General features: G+C 39.4%; 1 long non-coding RNA gene across 1 annotated transcript in view; it reads left to right on the top strand.

Moving 5' to 3' along the window:
- The window catches only part of LOC125618009, a 22,695-nt gene extending 22,557 nt beyond the window's left edge, over positions 1-138 (top strand). The window contains exon 3 of the long non-coding RNA XR_007349218.1: positions 24-138. This is a non-coding gene — a long non-coding RNA (uncharacterized LOC125618009). The remainder of the gene's footprint in view (positions 1-23) is intronic.
- The last annotated feature ends 6,465 nt before the right edge of the window (positions 139-6,603 follow it).

The raw sequence follows: 6,603 nt of genomic DNA, 5'->3' as shown, positions 1-6,603 counted from the left end.
GAGTGATTGGAAGCTCCTTTCAGCCGTGGGCCACTGGGCCTTTTCTGCCGGTGGTCACCGTTCCGCCTACCTGGCAGGCGCGGGGGGTGGGGGGCGGCTCTGCCCCTCAGCAGGCCGCTGGGCCTGCTCTGTGGATGGTCACAGTTCTGTCTACCTTGCTGCCTTGAATCATTTTTAAAGCCATGTTGTGTTCTTGTGACGAGCAGAACCTGGCTGAACACTTGAGGCAACTACTACAAATCTCTGGGAAGCTCTCTTCTCTGATACTCTGTCCTCTGAATTCCTGGTGCCCTGGTATCTTAAGACTCTCAATTCTGTCTCCTGGGCTCAGTGACCTCTGACCCCTGACCTCCAACAGGTTCCCTTTCCCTGCACTGTGACCTGCAAATGCTCTGGAGGCAGGATGCTGAGTCAGCCTTGAGACCCGCCTTATTTTTTCCTTGTCTCCCAATAGTTATTGACTTTTGTTTCCTAATGTCTGTTGTGTTGTATTTGTATCATGGGAGTAAGGCTGTTACTCTATAAAAAATGAAAGCCACAAATACAGCAATTTTCATATGTAATCTACTAGAGGAAGTATCAGAAAAATTGGAGATCTTAACCTTTCTTGCTTTTTCTATGTTGACTTTAATCATTTGTGTTAACATCCACACTGCAATTTGGAAATAGTCTTAAGAGATTTGACCTCACAGTGGCTGTGTCAAAGCAGAACAAAATTCAGCTGATCCAATTCCCATGTAATTAATGGAAGCACAGTGTTTGGGAACGTGTGGGCATATGAGGAATCCTGAGAGAGCAGACACAGTATATTTCCTACAGACGCTGCTGGCTGAGCTCTGTCAATTCTACAAAGCAGAGAGGGATGTAACAGTCTATTCTGTCTGAGAAACTGCAAATCATTCAGGACAGGGAAGTGTGTGTGGTAGGGAGGAGGAAAGAGAAATGAGGGGCAGAGTAGTGCTGTTAAAAAATGAGATTGGAAAATAGCAGGCAGAGTTTGGACACAGAGTCTCACATACAGTGCTATGGAATTTGGATTACATTGAGGGCAGTGGAGAGTCTGATGAAATTTAAATTTAGAGACATTTGAACTTTAGAAAAATTGTTCTGGCAGAAAAATATGAAAAATGTTTGTATGAGGTTTGTGTGTATTTATGTTACATGTAAGAGATTTTTAGGAGGGTATTGGAATAGTTTTGCTAAAGATACAGGGAAAACTTGAAGAAACAGCAGCAGTAGCCAGGAGGTTAGAGAAAAGCAAAGTTCAAGAGATTTTTTTTTTTTTGCTACTTTTTTAAAAAAATTCATTTAATTTGTTATATATCACAGAAGAATGCAATTAAGTTCATATTACACATATAGAGCACAATTTTTCATGTCTCTGGTTATACACAAAGTAGAGTCACACCATTCATATCTTCATACATGTATTTAGGATAATGATGTCCATCTCATTCCACCATCTTTACTACCCCCATGCCCCCTCCCTTCCCCTCCCTTCCTTTTCCCCTATCTAAAGTTTGTCTACTCCTCCCATGCCCCCCATCCCCATTATGAATCAGCATTCTTATATTAGAGAAAACATTTGGCATTTGTTTTAGGGGGATTGGCTTACTTCACTTAGCATAATATTCTCCATTTATTTACCTGAAAATGCCATGATTTTATTCTCTTTTAATGCTGAGTAATATTCCATTGTGTATATATACCCATTTTCTTTGTCCATTCATCTACTGAAGGGCATCTAGGTTGGTTACACAGTTTAGGTATTGTGAATTGTGCCACTATAAACATTGATGTGACTGTGTCCCTGTAGTATGCTGTTTTTAAGCTCTTTGGGTATGGACTGAGGAGTAGGATAGCTGGGTCAAATGGTAGTTCCATTCCCAGTTTTCCAAGGAATCTTCCTACTGCCTTCTAGATTGGCTGAGCCAATTTGCAGTCCCACCAGCAATGCATGAGTGTGCCTTTTTCCCCACATCCTCGCCAACACTTATTGTTGTTTATATTCTTAATAGCTGCCATTGTGACTGAAGTGAGATGAAATCTTAGAGTAGTTTTGATTTGCATTTCCCTAATTCCTAGAGATATTGAACATTTTTCATGTGTTTGTTGATTGATTGTATATAATCTTTTGAGAAGTGTCTGTTCAGTTCCTTGGCCCATTTACTGATTGGGTTATTTGGTTGTTTGGTGTTAAGGTTTTTGAGTTCCTTATATACCCTAGAGATTAGTGTTCTATCTAATGTGCTTGTGGTAAAAATTTGCTCCCATTCTGTAGGCTCTCTATTCACCTCACTGATTATTTCTTTTGATGAGAAGAAGCTTTTTAGTTTGAATCTATCCCATTTATTAATTCTTGATTTTAATTCTTGTGCTATAGGAGTCTTATTAAGGAAGTTGGGGCTTAATACAACATGATGGAGATTTGGGCCTACTTTTTCTTCTGTTAGGCACAGGGTCTCCAGTTTAATTTGTAGGTCCTTGATCCATTTTGAGTTGAGTTTTGAGCATGGTGAGAGATAGGGGCTTAATTTTATTTTTTTTGCATGTGGATTTCCAGTTTTCCCATTTATTGAAGAGGCTATCCTTTCTCCAATTTACGTTTTTGGTGCCTTTGTCTAATATGAGATAATTATATTTATATGAGTTTGTCTCTCTGTCCTCTATTCTGTACCATTGGTCTATAAGTCTATTTTGGGCCAATACCATGCCATTTTTGTTACTGTAGTTCTCTAGTATAGTTTAAGATCTGGTATAGTGACACCACCTGCTTCATTCTTCTTGCTAAGGATAAGTTCAAGATATTTTTAAGAGATAAAGTTGGATAGAATTTTGCAGTTGAATAAATATATTTGGGAACTTGAAAAATATGAAGAATCAAGGATTACTTCTAGTTTTCTAACTCCTGTAAATGGGAGAAATTGAGCAAAGGGATACACATGTGCATGTGTATTAATACAATTTCCTTTTTTCTAGACATTTCTGAGTCTCTCAGGTATCTTTCAGTTTCACATAAATCAAGTCATACCATTTTTAAGCCTCTCATAATTAAAAAGTCCAAGGGTATGTTGTCTTCAGTCATAGCTGAATCTAGGTGTTCAGCAATTTGTAAATTGAGAGGCATTTTTTGTGTGTATATGGTGTGGCGGTAGCCAATATGGCTTCCTGTCTACCTGTCAAGTCATCTTAAGGGAAAGGGAGCAAATTTTTACCAGTGGGTCCAGGAAAAGCATTGGAACAGTCTTGCTGGATCTATCCATGTTATATTCTTTATTCTAAAGCAATCCTTATGTATAGGAAGATAGATTTTTCTGATTGGGTCATGTAACCTCTCCAGAAACTGGATGTGGTGTAAGCCATCCCAGAATTGCTCAGAATGAGTGAGATTCCCCACCCCCACAGCCCTACTTTCCCTTCCATGGAACACTAAAGTGCTGCAAAAATGGGAAATGGGTGCTCAGTGGGTGAAAACAACTCATGTCTCCTATAATTTACTTTTCTACAGCAGCAGCTGTGTGCTTGCTGAATGCAATTGCTTAACTCTAGCCACTCTTGAGCCTGTCTCATATCTGCTCCTCCTCCACAGTCACCTGTTAGTTTGTCATAAGGCATCGTGACCTCTTCAAGGAGGGGAGATTGATTGTGTACATCGTCACTTGCCTCCTACCAGTAGAGCCATCTTTAGTTGATTTTCAGCCAGGGAAAGGATCCCCCGTCTGCTTTCATAGTGTGAACTCGATGTGACTAATAAATGCCTCCTGAATAACAGTGTCCTATTGGTAATTATGTTTATGTGATGTGCATGGAAATGATCAAATTGCATGGTTTCACTGAAACATGGGCTGGTGGACCTGGCAGGCACATGAAAAATCATAATCATCTAACCAGCTCGTTCACGCTTTCTGGACCACTGTGAATGGGAAGTTTTTCTGCCCCACAGGAGAGCATTTTATTCAGATAATAATGCCCAATGCTTGCATGGACTGAAGAACCTTGGATGATGGTTTCTGGACAGTTTGGGAGTCACCAATCTTACCACCTTCATCTTGACAGTTGAGAACATGAAGGAAATTGACGACAAAGAGGAGCAGTTTGCAAAAAGTCACAGAGTAAAGAACACAGATCACATGGAGCCTTCTTGCAATTTTGAGATTTTTCCACTGTATCAGGCCCAGAGCAAAAACAAATCAGTGCAAGAACAGGAATGGATGTGCAGTGGGTGAAAATAACTCAGGTCTTCTAAAATCGTACATAGATTTTTCTACAGTATCAGTGTTCCATTGTTAGTGAAGAATTTGAGATTCTTTAAAATAATTCTGACATTTAGGAAGGAATTACTGGAATAATTTTCAAAGAAAGTTGGATTCTTAAATTTTGTTCCTTTTATTCCCCCTTTCAGGGGATATTTATTCTCATTCTCTAGAACGTTAATAAGAAGGGAAAGAGTCTTCCCCCCTTATTCAGCACAGGTTCTGAAGTTCTATAATCTTTATGATAATCCTGTCAAATAGACTGTATGAGTCTCATTCTCTACATGATGCAGGAAGCTCAGGGAGAGAAAGAAGATTGCCCACATTACAAAGCAAGTAGGGGTGGTACAAACTGATCTTTGTGGCTAGTACCTTGCCTTCTCTGAAGAATATTTTCTGTATGTAAGCAAAGACACTCCGAGGGTGACGATATCAATGGCTATTTATTTAACAGCTTGAAAAAGCAAAATGTTACCAATAACAACAATAAAATAATGTACTGCAATAAATCCTTTATGCAAAGGATAAACACCTTGACTTTCAGACCTTTCATAGAACACATGCTGATTTTTTTTAGGATTTGCCTCAGCTTTCTAAAGCTGGGATCAGCACAGTGTAGCTTGTGGGTCACATTAAATCTGTTATTTATTTTTATAAATATATATATTGTAATGGTTTATTGGAAGTGTCACCTTGATATGATTAAGAGATGCCCAAGATTTAGGAGGTTTCTGGGTGTCTCAATGAGGGTGTTCTAGGAATCGCTGGTATGTGGAATGGCAAACTGAAGCAGAGACCTGCCCTACGTGTGGGCAGCACCATCCAATAGGTTGGAGGCTTGGATGGACCAAAAGCTGGAAGAACCAGGAAGCAGCAGTGGCATAGCAAGCTCCATTCTTCATGTGCGTTGATTGATGCTGTGATTCCTGAAGACATCACACTCCAGCTCCTTCACTCTAACAAAGCAAGCTCTGACCAGTGACTCTTCAGGGAGTTTCCAGGACTTCAGTCCCAGACTTGGGTGACATCATTGATTTCTCTTGTTCTAGGCTTCTTGAACCTACAAGCTGCTGGTTCCTCTAGTTTTCCGTCCTACAGATGACCACTGTGGGACTATCCAGCTTCTGACTGTATAAGCCAATCTAATGAACCCCCCTTTTATAATCATACCTACATATATAGCCTGTTGGTTCTGTTCCTTTAGGGATCACTGACTAATAGATGTATTTACTGTAGAACAACCACATCCATCCATTTACATATTTTCCATGGTTGCTTTTGTGCAATGGATACCATTTGGTTTGCAAAGTCAAAATATTTTTATCTGGCCCTTCCCAGGAAAAGTGTGCTAACCTTCCTATACAGAAATGGTTTGCAGACTATATCCTCCTGAGACCTGTTAGTTCATTGAGATAAATCTCAAAAACCTCTTTTACTGGGGCATGCATGTCAGTGGGCAAGGTTCTAGGGGGCTTAATTTACTTCAAACAGAGAAGTTCTGCTTTCATCTCTATTATACCTTGTTTTTTTTCTTCATAGTTAGGTCAGGGTGATGGATGGGGACTGGAGAGAGGTCAGATTCCTGGAGAGTTCTGTAAATGTTTGTGTAACTGCTGACCCTTGCAGGAAAATGCAGGTGCCCATGAGAAGCAAAACTGAGAATTTGAAGCTTTATTTTCATGTGGGAAACAAAAATTCTGTCTATGGCAAAATTTTATTTACCTGATGAATTATAGAAGAGCTTACAAGTGGCATTGCATTAGGTATCTTACTTAAGACATGTGCTATCTTTTGTCAAAGATAAAATAGGTCTATAAAATAACCTGTCACAGTTAATATTTTTGGTTGTAGAGAGTTTGGTGAGGTAGAGGGTCACTGGGGCATATTAACTCCTACAAGGCGACTGCTACTTACCAAGAAAACACAAACTGTATTTTTGTGAGACTGTTTCCAGGTTATTAAAAAAACACCTAAACTTCTTTGCTTAATTGGTTCTAACATGTCCTTGATATCCAATTTGAGAAAAAGAGAAGCTCTTTGATCATTTAAAGCCTATTTTAAATTTAAAAAGGAACTTTGGCAAGGTAGTGAATATCAGCTAACGCTTCCACTGACAGTATTTATAAAGTTTTGGACAAACATTAAACAACATATAATTACTTGTAGGCACTATGGAGTGACCAATGTAGGCAGAAATTGGAGAAAGGATTTAATCCCTAAAAGATGAAAACTGCTATGGGTGAAATACACACACGTATGTGGCTTTTCTCTTTGGGTCTCCTAGTCCATCTATCATGATGTCACTAGAACTGAACCAGAAAGGTGCAGTGTTACTGGGTTGGCATGTTAC

The sequence above is a fragment of the Marmota marmota genome, unplaced genomic scaffold, assembly GCF_001458135.2.
Source record: "Marmota marmota marmota unplaced genomic scaffold, marMar, whole genome shotgun sequence".
NCBI classification, from domain to species: Eukaryota; Metazoa; Chordata; class Mammalia; order Rodentia; family Sciuridae; genus Marmota; species Marmota marmota.
Note: the sequence above shows the minus strand (reverse complement) of the source record. Positions and strands in the feature narration are given on the sequence as shown.